The 16,156-nt window shown below is 42.4% G+C and overlaps 1 protein-coding gene and 1 non-coding gene across 3 annotated transcripts in view; both read right to left on the minus strand.

Moving 5' to 3' along the window:
• The window catches only part of NTAQ1 (N-terminal glutamine amidase 1), a 213,786-nt gene that overhangs the window by 102,136 nt on the left and 95,494 nt on the right, over positions 1–16,156 (minus strand). Inside the window, exon 6 of one of the 2 annotated variants that reach the window (XR_012490736.1) lies at positions 10,941–11,008. The exons of the other annotated variant lie outside the window; for it this stretch is intronic. The gene's annotated coding sequence lies outside the window, so the exon portion shown is untranslated. The remainder of the gene's footprint in view (positions 1–10,940; positions 11,009–16,156) is intronic. 2 annotated transcript variants of the gene reach the window in all.
• On the minus strand, positions 16,054–16,156 carry LOC141568006 (U6 spliceosomal RNA). The gene has a single exon (XR_012491024.1). It is a non-coding gene; the product is annotated as a U6 spliceosomal RNA (small nuclear RNA).

Below are 16,156 nucleotides of genomic sequence, written 5' to 3' on the forward strand. Positions count from 1 at the left end.
ATGCGTCTGTTTTTATGCCAGTACCATCCTGTTTTGATTAGTTTTTGACCAGCAATTCCACTTCTGGGTATTTATGCAAAGCAATCCAAAACACTAATTCAAAAAGATATATGCATCCCTACGATCATTGCAGCATTACTTACAATAGTGAAGATATGGAAGCAACCTAAGTATCTATCAATAGATGACCAGATAAAGAAGATGTGGTACATATTTGTATATACAATGGAATATTACTTGGCCACAAAAAATAATGAAATTTTACCATTTGTGACAACATGGATGGACCTAGAGGGTATTATGCTAAGTGAAGTAAGTCAAACAGAGAAAGACAAATACCATATGATTTCATTTACATGTGGAATCTATAAAACAAAATACACGAACAAACAAAACAGAAACAGGCTCATAGGTACAGAGAATAAACTAATGGTTGCCAGATGAGAGGGGGGTTCCAGGGGGTTGGGTGAAAAAGGTGAAGAAGTACAAATGGGCAATTACAAAATAGTCACGTGGATATAAAGTACAGCATAGGGATTATAGTCAATAATATTGTGATAACTATGTATAATGCCAGGTGGGTACTAGACTTATCAGAGGGGGTCAATTCATAATCATATAAATGTCTAATCACTATGCTGTACACCTGAAACTAATATAAAAATAATATTGAATGTCAACTGCAATTGAAATTTTTTTTTTTTTTAATTTTAATCTGTAATTTACTAAGCAATTATGTATGCCAGACACTTGGGGAAACCACTTTATAGGAAAAATCTCATTTATTCCTTACCATAACTCCATGAGGTAGGTAACTATGTTTGTCTGCATTTTACAGAGGAGCAAAGAACAGAGAGGTTAAATGCTTGCATAAGGTCACACAGCATGAACGATGGAGCAGGAGTGTATTGAAAATAGCAGGGAATAATGAAAACGGCATCAAGAATCAAGAGACTTAAATTTGAAGCCCAACAGTGACGTGATCTTGGGCAACTTCTATAAGAGGAGGAATCAAATGATCTCTAGGGCTCCTCCTAGTTTTTACATCCTAGGAATCCACTGAGACACACTCCTCTACCCACCAGACATTCCATCCCACTACACACTTTCACTTGCTCTAGCTCAAAGGAACAGACACTGTTTTCGGAGGGCAGCCAGGTGTTACAATGGTTGCCTTTCTTTAATTCTTAAACTGAAAAAGTTATTCTGGTGCCAATAAGATCAATGCCTAGGCATTTAAAGGGTTGGATGGAAAAAGAAATAGCAACTTGCTGAGTGGACAGGGAAATTCATAGTCATGCTGGTGTGTTATGGAACTGTGTTGCGGTAACCAAGGCTTGGGAGGCTTAGGATTTCAGCTGTTCTATCAGCTGGGAACTATTCATGTGTCTCAAGGTTCAGAGTGACTCGGCCATTATTTTCCACAAAGGCACATGACAGGTGGCCTGGGGTCCCCACTTAGCACCCAGGACAGTCATCATGACCAGTGCTTGTTGCAGATGCAGACAACTTTTCCGAAGAGGAAGTGCCTTCCTTTATAACCTGGAGGCTCTTCCTCTGAAGCCGGCCTCTGGTTGATGCATCTCAAGTCTGCTTTGCTTGTCCCATTAACAAACTACACCCATCTCTGACCATGGAGTCACAAACCTCAGCTTTGTCACTTACTAAGAACGTCACCTTGGTTGAGTCACCTAACACCTGCAAGCCTCAGCCTCCTCACCTGGAAAATTGAGATTATAGTACCTTACCGGGTCATTGAAAATATCAAATGAGAGATTATTTATATGGGAACATATCTAGCATAGGGTTTGCATACTTGAAGCATTCAATATACATCTGCTAAATCTAAGCCATAGATTTTAAGTCTCAGAGCCTGGAAGGGGAAAGTTAAAGATTTTATGTCAGTCAGAGGAAAGGATTTCGGAATTCTGCAACTCCCAAAAGTAATTAGAAATTTAATTCCACTCATTCTGCAGGTCTTTGTTGAGTACCTACTATGTACCAGGCATCATTCTAGACAGTGAGGATACAGAGATAAATAAGACACACAAGAACTTGTTCCCGTGGAACTTATTTAGTGTAAGCTATTGGAACTTTTCAAGAGTTTCGGGGCATTTTTGGGGACAACAGTGTCATAGTAAGCTATGAGGCCATTATTAAGGAAAACCCAGTCTCCAGCCTCTAAGCCTGGCCTCAGTGGCGGGAAGCCACACAATCTTGCAATACTTGTATTGGTGGCCCTGTCAGAGAGCCCATTCCTGGGCTAGAAGGATTGTGGCTCTGACTCAATATGACATTTCTTATGTCGACGGGTATCCTTTCTGGCCTAAGTGGACAGGCAGTACAGTATGACACAGCCTCTCTCTACCCAGACATGTTCCTCAAAACATGACTAAATGATCAATGAGAAAAGAGTTCCGTGTCCACACAAATTCAAGAAACAGTGAATTGGGGGGTCCGGCCTGGTGGCTCAGGTGGTTGGAGCTCTGTGCTCCTAATGCTGAAAGCTGTCGGTTTGATTCCCACATAGGCCAGTGGGCTCTCAACCACAAAGTTGCCAGTTTGATTCCTCGACTCCCGCAAGGGATGGTGGGCTCTGCCCCCTGCAACTAAGATTGAACACGGCACCTTGAACTGAGCTGCCGCTGAGCTCCCAGATGGCTCAGTCGGTTGGAGCGCGTCCTCTCAACCACAGGTTGCTGGTTCGACTCCCGCAAGGGATGGTGGGCTGCACCCCTTGCAACTAACAGCAACTGGACCTGGAGCTGAGTTGCACCCTCCCCAACTAAGATTGAACAACTAAGATTGAAAGGACAACAACTTGACTTGGAAAAAAGTCCTGGAAGTACACACTGTTCCCCAAAAAAGTCCTGTTCCCCTTCCCCAATTAAAAAAAAAAAATCTTTAAAAAAAAGATACAGTGAATTTAACCAAGTTCAATAGCTTCCTTTGCTGCAGGCCTTCTCAGAGCTTTCAGTCTGCTAAGATATTTGTGAATCTCAGAGAGGATCACAGTGTGAGGCTTTGACCAAAGTGCTGCATGGACCATGGAACAATTCTTTATTCCACAGTATATGGTAAATCTGATCTTCCACTACACCCATTTTGGAACATGCTGCGTTCTTGGAAAGCAGTCAGGAGCCCCAAGTTCTGGACCCAGTATGCCACTGCCTCACTGTATGACCCCAAGCAGGTCAAGTTACCTGCCTAAGTCTTAGTTCCTCATCTAGAAAATGTATTCATGCTATCAAGGTGGAGCAGAAGGTGATGAAGAGAAGAAGGCTGAACCACATCACCTTTCAGGAGGACCAGTTTATCATTTGGAAGGTCACCAAGCTCCCTGGTGTGCAAGGTCATGATTATGTGCCGGCCTACACGTCCCAGCAGCCCCTCCACACTCAAGACAGCCACGCACAGAGAGAGATTTCTCTACCTACATCTATCTACCTATTTATCTCCATAGGATCCATCAAGAAACAGAATGAGGAGAGCCTGGAGGAAAAAAAAAAACAATGAACTATGAGCAGTGGTTTGCTCTGCTTGTGGACAATGGGTGGCTAGTATTTTCTTATTTAAACTTTTCTACATTTTCCAAATGTCTGTCGATATGCATGTGTTATTTTTGTGATACAACAACAAAACTAACTCCTTCCCGCATGTTAAAGAGTCATCTAATGCAGGTCTGGGCGTGAAAGAAACGATCCAGCAGAATTTGTCAGGTTGCCCCAGCAAAAGTGCTCTGCGTTCCTGTCTCCCATTACCTTGGCTTGTTTCCCCGATGGCTAATCTTCAACACCAAGTCCCAAGCACAGTTTTTAATAGCTCCCCAGCTGAGTTCCTGGCATGTCCCTGTGACCTTTCGCTATCGGTTTGGCAGGTCCCAAGGCCTCGGAGTGGCCACGTATATTTGTGCAGGTTGTCTACTGTGGAACCCCAGGGTTTACAATTCACATTGCTGACAATGTGCGTGACAACCTCCGGAGTTGTGCAGTGCACAGGCCACACAACCAGACATGGACGCCCTGCCTGATACCCTGACTCATTATCACCATCATCTAAACATTTTGCTGAGTAAAGTGCTGCTCAGAAGATGACAGTGGCGGGGCTCAGCAAGCAGGACACCTAAGGTAGCACCGCATGGGCTCTGAAATCAGATTGCCTGCTTTGCACACCGGTTCTCTCACTTAGCAGTTGAGTGACCTCAGACAAACTATTTAACTTCTCTGTTAAGACAGCTTCAGTTTCTTTATCTGTAACATAACTCTAATACCTACCCTCTCGTGTGGTTCTGAGGATTAAATGAAACTAAAATATAGAGCACTTAATCCATTTTATGTCCCATGGGAAGTGCTCAATAAATGTTAACTATTATAACTATAATTTCCTCTGAAGTCACACACAGAGACGTGGAGACAAGGTCTACAATGCTAATTAAATCTTGCATTCTTGTTTAGCTTTACCTGAGTGGGATGTAAGGGAAGGCCAGCCAGGGTAGGGGTGAGTTCACGGGGCCAGAATTGGATCATGGGTGCTTCCCAAGGCAGCACAGGGTTCAGAGAGCCAGAGCGTCAAGCTGAATCAAGGTTGGCTAAGGTTGCTGCCTAAGAATAGATACCAACAGCAAAGGTAAGAGACAGGCTGGAGATGAGGGCTGTGCAGCCAAGAATGCAGCACAGGATGGAAAAGATGCTGGGTGTGGGGGAGAGCTCAGGATCAGGGAGGAACTCTGACCCATCACTGGGAAACCCTTGGGGTGCTCTCACCTTGTAGACTGGGTCTGTCAGACCTCCTAAAAAGTCAGGGTTAATGTCATTTCTTTCTACAATAATTGGGATTGGCTCCAGCTGTGAGTTCTGCAAACACCCATAATAACAGCGGCTTGACCGAGCTAGAAATTCATTTCTTTCTACTCAGGTCACGATGTGGAAGTAGAAATGCCAAGGCTGGCGTGTGGCTCTGCTCCTTCCAGCTCACGCCTCCACCTTCTATAGGGTGGGGCCTCATCCTTGTGGTCCAATTGGCATCCACGGCTAGGCAGCAGGATGGAAGAGAGATGAAAAAGAAGGGAAGGGGGATGCTGCTTGAGGCCTGAGATTCCCAGGAGCTGCCCCACAACTGCTCCATCTACACCCAGAACTCATTGCCACACTTGGATGCAGAGAAGGCTGAGCAATGTCCCTTTCAGTCTGGGCAGTGTAGTAGTTTCCTATTGCTGCTGTGACAAATTACCACAAAGTTACTTGTGTAAGACAACACAAATTTATTATCGTACATTTCTGGAGGTCAGAAGTGTGAAATAGTTCTCACTGGGCTAAAATCAAGGTATTGACAGGACTGGGTTCCCTTCTGAAGGTTCTAGGGGAGAATCCATGTCTTGCCTTTTCCAGCTTCTAGAGGTCACTGACATTTCCTAGGTCATGACTTCCTTCCATCTTTAAAGTCAGCACTGGGCAGGTGAGTGTTTCTCCCAATGCCATCTCTCTGGTTCTCACTCTTCTGCTACCTTCTTCCCCCACTTAAAGACTCATGTGATTACATTAGACCCACTTGGATCATCTAGGCTACTCTCCTTATTTTAAGGCCCTCTGATTAGCATCCTTCGTTTAACCTGTAATCTTAATTCCCCCTTGCCATGTAATGTAACATATTCATAGGTCCTGGGTATTAGGACATGGACATCTTTGGGGGAAGGGAGCATTATTCTGCCTACAATAGGCAACCATGGCAAAAATTCTGTCACTATAGAAGAAAGGCAGGACATGCCACACTCCCCAACAAGGCCATGATCTCAGAGAGTGGGTATCCTGGCCCCCAGTTCCACCACGACGATGCCATGGGAGATGCTCATAGTAGAGGAGGTAAGCCTTCTTATCTGCCCAGCATCTCCGAAGGATTAGTCCCTTCCCCTATGTGTAGTCCAGATGTTTCAGGTGGGGCAGCCCCCATCTGTTCAACTTCAGACGGTGCCAGTCGGAATTCTCCTGGACGGAGCAATTGCTCAGGAAATGGGTATGTCACCCAAGCCAGGTCAATCACATCATTCCTGGTAACTGGGGTGGAATTCTGGGAATGATGTTCTCCCTTATTTTTAGGATCACTAGCTCTGAAGACAATGGAAGCTGGGAGGTGCCACTGGCCACCTCTGTCACCACTGAGAAAAACCTGCCTGGAGGAGTTGTAGCCAGTGCACACATGAGCAAGGACGTGAGATGCAGAGAAACAGACAGAGGAAATGGAGCCCCCAGCCATGCCCACAGCCCGAGAGCCACCCCTGGGCTTTTCATGTATGTGAGCCAATAAATTCCCTCTGCTCTTTTATTTTTCCTTAAACTAATTTGAGTTTCTTTCACTTGCAGCAAAGTGCCTTGACTTATGTACTCAAGAAATACCTGTTGGGGCAAGTAACAACTTCCCAGAGTCCTGGAGTGTCTCCTGAATCTCAGCTCTCAAATGCTCTCAGTGATCAGGACCCATGAGACCCTTTCAGCTTTTATATGCCCTCATCGATATTCAAACATTCTGGCTTCACTTGGCCTAGCTTAGCCCAAAGGCATATACGATTTCTTCAAGTCACTTACTCTGCATGGAAAATGCCTCGTGAAATCAGAGTTGTTTCCTGGCAACTTGACTTCTCTTTTCCCTATGTGTCTGCTGGGAACTCTAACAAATACTCCGGGGATAACTGGAGACCTCCATGGCTCTTGTAGGCCATCCATGTGGAAGCTCGTGGGAAGAGGAGGCAGAGAAGATCTAAGAGAAAGAACAGTTTTCTTTCTTTGAGTGGCAGCTGCAGAGAATGAGAGCCCCCACATGACAACTCAACTAAAGAATTTTACAAAGCACCTGGGAAGCTGCCTTCCTAATACAAGTGTCCCATTTCAAAATTCTCTGCCAGGAGGGTGCCTGGCTCATGAAAGCAGCTGTGTGTATCTGTTCCCAGATTTAAACATCTACCAGCACCCTTTACGTTTTCCCAGGTAGATGGGACCTTCTCTGCTGTGCGGGGCTGAAGAGTCCATAAGACCCAGGTGGATTCAGCTGTCTTTGAAGAAAACCGCATTCTCTTAGGTCCTTCATTAAATGAGAAATGCATCTTTGTAATCTTGGTATTTTGACTAAAATCAAGTGTAAAATCATAGTAAGTACTGCCATTCATGGAGTGCCACCCAGTACCACACACTTTACATCATTATCTCAACTTAACCCAACTACTGTCTACCAGGAGGCCTTTACCAACCCACAGAGGGTAAGTTAGTTGCCAGAGACTTGCCTACAAGTAGGTATGTGCTCAAAAATAACTCAATCCCACTGAATCAATTAATACAGAAATTTTACGTAGCAGTGAACTCAAAATGAACGACTGTCAACATATGACAAGAGTACCCACCTCTGATCCCCACAGGACAGCTCACCTTCTTTTTATCTTTTCTATGACTCTGTTATGAGAAAAGCCCCATAGTGACTCAGAGCTGGAAGACCACTGAGGTTGTAGAAAGAGCTCAAATCTTTAAAAGAGAGGGTCTAGGATTAAATTCTGACTCTGCCACTAACTCGTTGCACGACTTTGGATAAGTCAAGGAACTAAGCTTCAGCTTTCTCATACGAAAAATGGAGCTACAAATACCCATCGCTATAGAATTTTGTAAGCATTTTAGAGAATCTCTATAAAGGACCTCGCAATGAGCACACAGTCAGTGCTCAATGCTTAGTATCAGTAGTAGTTACGTAACATACACGTAATTGGTTGATCTGAGACAGGGTGATAAACTCGATGAATGGGAGGATGGTGAGGGCAGAGAACCCCCAACAGAAGGCCTGGGGGAAGGTGCCATTAGGGGACCGTATAGGCGGCATAGGCAGAGGTCACCAGACAGCAAGGTGGGAGGAGCAGTGATGTTACAAAGTGGACCGGGGACTGTGCAAGGACAACTGAGAGCTGTGAAGACAAATGGTTCCATTACCAATGTGCCAAGGACTCCATGGCCAAGAACCCAAAGGCTGGCTGGAGTCAGGACACCTCAGGACGTCTCTTTCAGTGAGACCACTTTTCCCAGATGCTGACCTAACACCAAGACCCTTTAGTTGGCTTCCTGTGCAAAGGGGCTGAGACTCTGGAGCAAGTTCAGCTGCTCTTCCATCACCAAATGAACGGCCCCTTTTCCTCCTCCCCACCCCCTTCCCTCATCTCCGGAAGGCTGAGTAGAAACATTCTCTAGAGCTGCCTTTCCTTGCAAAGCCATGGGAAGGAGGCTCTTAAAACTCCAAATATTCAGCCTCATAAACATGTCATAAATCCATAACCAGTTCTCCGCGTTCTTTGTGTTTTTATATGATGCATCTAATATTATTCCACCACCCTTGACTTGAACCTACATCTTCTGGGTCCAGGTTGCTAAGAAGTGGCTGTTCACAGGAGATTTCATTACTATTTATTACTTTTGTGTAAACGGGGTGGTTGCTTCTTTTTTATTTACCTCCAAGAAAAATATATTCCCTCATGCACTCAAACAAAATGTGATATTAGATATATTTTTCTTTTTCTTAAGAAGTTGCTTCTACTTCTGGTAAGATATTGTCTAATTTGGATCTCCCAGAGGCCAACTTGCCTTAAGGCTTTCAGAGCGGTGGCCATTTCGTGGGAACCCACATTTATGTCCTGCCCTCAGAATGAATATGCTCAAGGCAAGTGCCATATGATGCCCAGCAAGCCCTTTGCAAATTCTACCATAAATATGCATGAACCACAAAAATAGAGGTGAGCCAACTCTTGATTAACCAGTCTTCAATCAACCAGAACTCTCAGTTAATCAAAACTTTGGACTTGACTTCAAAGGAAAAAAACTGGAAAATATGGAGGAAAGATACTGGGAGGTTAATACTAGGAGGTTAGCTTTAGAAACAAACATCTTCCAGAAGCTGTTATTATTATAGCCAATATTTCAGTAGGAACTTACAGGGTGCCAGACACTATGCCGAATAGTTTACATGTATTATCTAATTTAATCCTCACAGCAAGTCTTGAAGGAAGTACTGTTATCATCCCATTTTACAGATCAGAGAACTGAGGCTTAAGTAACTGATTAAAGTGATTAAATAACTTGCCCAGTCACTGATGACTGCCCTTGAAACCAAGGACTCTAGCTCTAGAATCCACAGGCTTGACTTATACCATCTTGTTCTAGGAAATCAATAAATTCAGGTTCAATGCCTACAACTTCTACAAAGATATCTAGAATTAAGAACAGCCTGTTTATCCCCTTTTTACAGTTGAGGAAATGGATGCCCAAAGGAAGGGGTCACCCTGCAACTGACAGAGCCGGGATTTGAAACATGTTCACCTGCAGGGCAACACCCAGAGGCTGCACGTTCAGACAGGTGGTACAGCCAAGCCCCTCAGTCTCTAAGACAGCCCTCTCTACTGTTCCTGGGTCTCATTAAAAGAGCACAGTGAGACCTTAGCTTTTGAACAAATTTCCAAGAAGAAAATTTGGAGGAGAGTAAGTGAGTCAATTAACTTTTTAATTTATCAGTCAAGTAACAGGACCTAATTAAAGTTTCCTTTGGGAGTTAGATTCAATAAAAGAACATAATAGCTAGCATTCATTGAGCACATGCAATGTGCCAAGTTCTATCCCAAGTAATTCACATGTTCTAACTTAATCCTCACACAGGTTGATGACAGGGGACTGATGATATTATTCCCACCTCACAGGTGATGAGATTGAGACACACAGAGATTAAGCACTTGTTCAGGGTCTGCTAAATTGACCTAACATTTGCATAACAGTGCTTCCACATATATTTTCTTATTTAAGGTCAGAACAAGCTTGTGATACACAGGCGAATATTTTATTATTTTTATCACCTTTATTTTAGAGGTGGAGAACCAAAGTTTTGCCTTGATTCTGCCACTTTTAAGCTCTGTAACCTTGAGCAGTTTCTTTACCTCTGTAGGCCCCAATTTCTATAAAATGGTCAGGGTAGAGCTGGATTATCTCTAAGATCCCTCCAGCTGAAATACCCAGGATTAAGAGAGGTGGCCTTGTCCTCTGGAATGTCCTTCCCCTATGGTCTAGCAAACCTGAGGTCTCTTGGCTTAAATTCGAGAGAGGTTGGCATCTCCTTAGTGGTTGTGAATAATTATGCAGCTTAATTATCCAGGTGCCCAAAGGCAGAGGAGAGTTGGTGCATTTTTACACAGATCTAATCAATGACTGCTTAATTCAGGATGAAACCTCTCAGGTGGTGCAACATCTCTGTTTCCATCAGCACCAGATGGATGGTGTGGGGCCAGCTTCCCTTCGGGGTATGTTGAGAGAGTTGACACACAAAAAGTCCTGGGGATATCAACCAAGGAAAGAGCCATATGTGTTTCAACAGAGGGTGAGAGACAAACACTGCCATCAGGCCAGTCCTCTCAAGGTCTAAAGCAACAGGGAAATGCCCCCAATCACATGTGCATGGCAAGATCAGAGGCTGAAGCCCTCATATTTTTCTGGATATTTTTGTTTTGTTTTTTTACTTGTTTTTTAAGGCATTTGATTCTGCTTACATTTAAAAAAGGCTCTTGTGTTCTGGCAGGATTTGCTTTTAAAATAAAAGGTGGGGATAGATAAGAAATTAATAGGTCTCTTGAGTACATAATGACCTGTCATAGCTTTGACACCTGACATTTGGAGAGTGGGGAGTCGATAAAAAAATAACACAGTAAGGGTTTCACAGACTCAAAAGATTCAGAGAACTGGGCTTTTTGTCAGAAACTATCAAACAACTATAATGTATTCAATTTGGAGATCTGGCTTTCCACCTATTATTAGAGTGAAATTTTTTTTTTTCTACCCAACACTAAATCTTCCTGCTCTAGAGAACTGCCCACTAAGAGTGCTGGGGTCAGGCAGAGCCCACCTCCCCTGTAGAAGTCTAAAAGGCCAGATACTCACTTTCCAGCTTCCCTTGCAGCTAAGTCACGGCCAATCAGATGGGCCCATGGGTTTTCAGTCAAAAGAACCTGGTGATACAAAAAACTGGGTCAATGGAAAGGAATTTTGGTGAAGCCAGCAGCAGTAGCAGCAACATCTGATATTCAGGGACAGTGATGGTGGCAGTGGTACACTGGTAATGTCCTCTGGTCAGAGGAGATGTCAGCAGTATCCTCCCTAGTCCGCTTCCCAGACATGATTTTGGCCTTGGTCCTGGCAGCCATCTTGCCTCCCTTGTTTCAATTCATTTTCTAAGCCTGGGTCTCCTTGGTGATTCTGTGAGTTCCCCAATAGCCTTTCAATAAAATACTTTTCTTCTCAAATCAGCCATAGTTAGTTGCTGTTGTTTATAATTAGGATGTCTGATGGGTGTGCTAGTTACATGATTTGGTCAAGTTACTTAATCTCCTGCCCCTTAGCTTCCCTGTCTATAAAATGGGGATCATACTCCTGTGTTTTTCATTTATTCGCTCAGCAAATATGTAATCATTGAACACCTACTAACTGTTAGGCACTATCTAAGCTCTCCTGTACTCACAGATTTATAATCTGATGGGAAAGACAGACATTAACAAATTATCACAAAAATAATTTACTTTATTTTGCCATGTATAATGCACACTTTTTTGCCCAAATTTGTGAGGGAAAAATAAGGATGCGTATTATACGTGGGTGGTACGGTACTAATTCCATATCTATATAAATGTCTTTAATTCTTTTATTTATGCCCATGAGTTAAAAGTGTAACTCTAGAAATCAATAAGGATATCCGTATGCAAAATAATACCCTGGAATACAATAATCGGTTTTGTTGAACTTAACAATGAACTTGCAGTGACAAAGAGTTCTTGGCCTTCTGTGATATGTAAATATCATAAATTTGTTACCAGTACATAAAATTTCTTGTACCTTGTATCTGTTCTTGTGTTTTGTAATTATTTGTTACATACAATTTCTTGTACCATAATATGTTAAAAAAAATGATAAAATGCCTTTATAATACAAAAAACAAGTACCTAAATGTAAACAAAAATTTGAATTAAAAAGTTAAAACGAAAGATTTTTTTCCCTGAAAGGATGGGCCAAAAATGTGGGTGCGCGTTATACACGGCAAAATACGATATTACAATCATGTACTAGTCTATGAAAAATTCATAGCAGCATTATTCCTAATAGTCAAAAACGAGAAAATGTCTACCAACTGATGAATGGAGAAACAAAATGTGGTCTATCCATACAATGGGATATTATTCAGCCATAAAAAGGAGTGAAGTACTGATACATGCTGAAATGTGGATGAACCTTGAAAACATTACATTAAGTGGAAGAAGGCAGGCAAAAGGGGTAAAATATTATATGATCCCATTTTTATAAAATATCCAGAATAGGCAAACACATGGAGACAGAAATAAAGTAGTGGTTTCCAGAAATAAAGTAGTGGTTTCCAGGGGCTAGGATGAGGGGGGAATTGGGAGTGACTGCTAAAGGTTACGGAGTTTCCTTTTGGAGTGATGAAAATGTTCTGGAATTAGATAATAGTGATGGTTGCTCAAATCCGTGAATAAAGTAAGCACCACTGAATTGTACACTTTAAAAGGGTCCATTTTATGGTATGTGGAGTGCATTTCTAGAGAGAGCTCTCATTCTTCTTCCATTACTCACCACTACTTCCGGTGGGGCCGTGCCTTCTTTCTCTCCTAATACTGATAGTTTTCCTCAATGCTGCTAAGAAAAAGCCTCTGGTATCTCTCGATGCACATGCTTCTGGCTTAGCAGCCTCATCAGAAGAAAGACACCCTCTCTCTCAAGGTCTCCCTTGATGAGTAACAGAGAAGACCCTGATTGGCCCCATTTAGTTCACATGCCTATCTATGGACTAATCACTGCACCAGATGGTAGAGATTATGATCGGCTCCGCCTTGTTACCTGGCAACCCTGTGGGGATGTGAGGCTGGCAGTGTGATTAATAGCCCCAGCAAAACCACCCAGAAAGGAGGAAATTTTCCCCCAAAGGAGAGGCTGTTATCACAAGAGGGAGAAATGAAATGGTGTGCTTGACAACCAATATCTATCCTGCTTCACCATAATCACTACAGAAACCAAGCCGCTCTAAGGGTGCCAGAAAAAAACTTCCCTAAGGACATTGAAGATAAGACCTAAAGAGTAAGTGGAAACTAGTGAAATAAAACTCAGTACCTGAGGAAGAATGTTACAGGTGAAGGGAATACCGCACAGAGGAGAATATATGTTAAAATGCATCGTCAACTCTAAACCACTAAGTAACTAAGTTATTATTCTAGGACCCAGGAATTGTGACTCCTACTAGACTAGGTCTCTTTCTGGTCTGGAAATCTGTGACTTAGAACATGCTTGCATCAGGTTGCCTTGAAAGCTCCATCCTGAGAGCCATCACTGCCGGTGAGCAACTTAACTGATTCTCAAAGACTCTCCGGCTGTTTAGTATCACAAGCAAAATAAATACAGTCTTACACTGCATAATAGACCTCAAGTCAATGATGGATTGGACAGTGATCCCGGAAGATTATAATGGAGCTGAAAAGTTCCTATTACCTAGTGACGTCCTAACCGACCTAACCATTCTGACATCCTAGTGCAACGTGTTACGTATTTCTGGCGATGTTTGTGTGAACAAACCTACTGTGCTGTCAGTTATATAAACGTATAGCACAGACAATTATGTACAGTATGTAATGATAATGATAATAAAGAACTATGTTTCTGATGTATGTGTTTACTATACTATACTTTTAATCCTTGTTTTAGAGTGTACTCTTTCTACTTATGAAAAAAGTTTGCTGTCAAACCAGTATGTGTTACACTGGCAGCAGCCTCATACATCTCGTATTTACCATGTCTCTTAATTGCATCATTTCCTCTTGTGCTTGATTTAGCCTCCTGTTGTTTTAGAAATTTAGTGTAGCCTAAGCGTACGGTTTATAAAGTACAGCAATGTACAGTATGTCCTAGGCTTTCGCATTCGCTCACCACTCACTCACTGACTCACCCAGAGCAGCGTCCAGTCCTACAAGCTCCCTTCATGGTAAGTGCCTTATGCAGGTGAATCATTTTTTATCTTTCATACTATACTTTAAACTTTTCTGTGTTTAGATACAAGTATACACATACCCCTGTGTTACAGTTGCCTACAGTATTCAGTACAGTAACATGCTGTTCTGGTTTCTAGCCTAAGAGCAATAGTCTGAACCATGTAGGCTGGGTGTGTATTGGGCTTTATCTAGGTTTGTGTAAATGTACTCTGTGATGCCTGCATAGGAACCAAATCACCTAAGGACACATTTCTCAGAACGTATCCCCATCGTTAAGCAGTGTATGACTGTACCATTTCATGCTTAGTGTTCCAGCCTCCTTCCTAAGAATGAAACTTACCATAAAAGTTGCAAGCACATAATTTAATAGTCCTCACTTTCATCTCAGAAAAACTGTGCTAAGAGATGATAACATCAGCTCAAGCACATTGCTTGCATTTTGGAACACTCTGCACAGCAAGTTTGTTTTGTTTTAATTTTTAAAAGGGAGAGGGGGAGGTTGCAAGCCTGGAATGCTGCAAATGCATAAATTTTATGGGGCTGGAAGAGAACATATAAGTCATCTATCTGCTCATCTTAAAGATGGGAAAATCGAGGAGTACTGGGAAGCCACACAGCTGGTGCTGTCCCCTACGCTGCCCATTTCTGGCTCAGTCACAACCCATTTGGTTGCAAAAAACAAAAGCCAGTGAAAAGTCCACAGGCAGGGCTGAATCTGGAGGCCCCAATGATATCATCAGGACACACTTCTACTCGCTACTTGAGGTGGAGACTGTCCCAGTCTGCCTAGGATATGGGACTTGAAGTTTTAAAATCAGGACAGTCTGGGAAGAGTTTGTCACTCTAGTCTATATTTTATCTTCAGCTGTCCTGTCCTCTGCATTAGCTCCATTCTCTCCACCTTCCCTCACGGAGGCAAGATGGCTGCCAACCCCTGCAGGGCTGTGTCCCACCCTCTCAGCAACTCCTGTAGAAAAGAGCCTTCCCGGTATCACCAGCAGGAGTCCTGCAGTTTGCTCTGATTGGCCTGATGTGGGTCACATGTCCTGATTGTCTCACTATATCCAGGCTTGTACTCAGCCCCTCCTAGCCCTTCTAGAGAAATGACACACAAGCCCACACACACTGGTCACCATTTTATTGTTGTAATTTGATATCCATGTGTGATGCCTAGAACCCCATAATGATATGTATTTGTGTATTATTATTATTTTGAGGTGTACTAAACAACATAGTGATTAGACATTTATATACCTCACAAAGTGATAACCCCAATAAGTCTATTGCCCATCTGACACTGTAGTTGTTACAATATTATTGACTATATTCCCTATGCTGTACTTTACATCCCATGACTATATATTTTTTCAATTAGAGTTGACATTCATTATTTTACATTAGTTTCAGGTGTACAGTATAGTGATTAAACATTTATATCATTTATGGAGTAACTCCCCAATAAGTCTAATACCCACCTGATACTATACATAGTTTTTACTATATTATTGACTATATTCTCCATACTGTACTTTACATTCCTGTGACTATTTTGTAACTACCAGTTTATACTTCTTAATCCCTTCACCTTTCTCACTTCCCATCCAGTAACCGTCAGTTTGTTCTCTGTATCTATGAGTCTATTTCTGTTTTATTTGTTCATTTATTCTGTTCTTTAGATTCCACATATACGTGAGATCATGTGATATTTGTCTGTCTCAGTCTGACTTATTTCACTTAACATAATACCCTTTAGATCCAACCATGTTGTTGCAAATAGTAAGATTTTGTTCATTTTATGGCAGAGTAATACTCCATTGTATAGATGTACCACAATTTCTTTATCCAATTGTCTATTGATAGGCATTTTGGTTGTTTCCATATCTCGGCTATTGTAAATAGTGCTGCAGGAAACATAGGGGTGCATATATCTTTTCTAATTCATGTTTTGGATTTCCTTGGATAAATACCCAGGAGTGGAATTGCTGGGACATAAGATAATTCTCTTTTAAAATATGGAATGCTTCACGAATTTGCCTGTCATTCTTCCACAGGGACCATACTAATCTTCTCTGTATCGTTCCCATTTTAGTGTATGAAGTGAGCACTAAC

The sequence above is a fragment of the Rhinolophus sinicus genome, linkage group LG12 (assembly GCF_036562045.2).
Source record: "Rhinolophus sinicus isolate RSC01 linkage group LG12, ASM3656204v1, whole genome shotgun sequence".
NCBI classification, from domain to species: domain Eukaryota; kingdom Metazoa; phylum Chordata; class Mammalia; order Chiroptera; family Rhinolophidae; genus Rhinolophus; species Rhinolophus sinicus.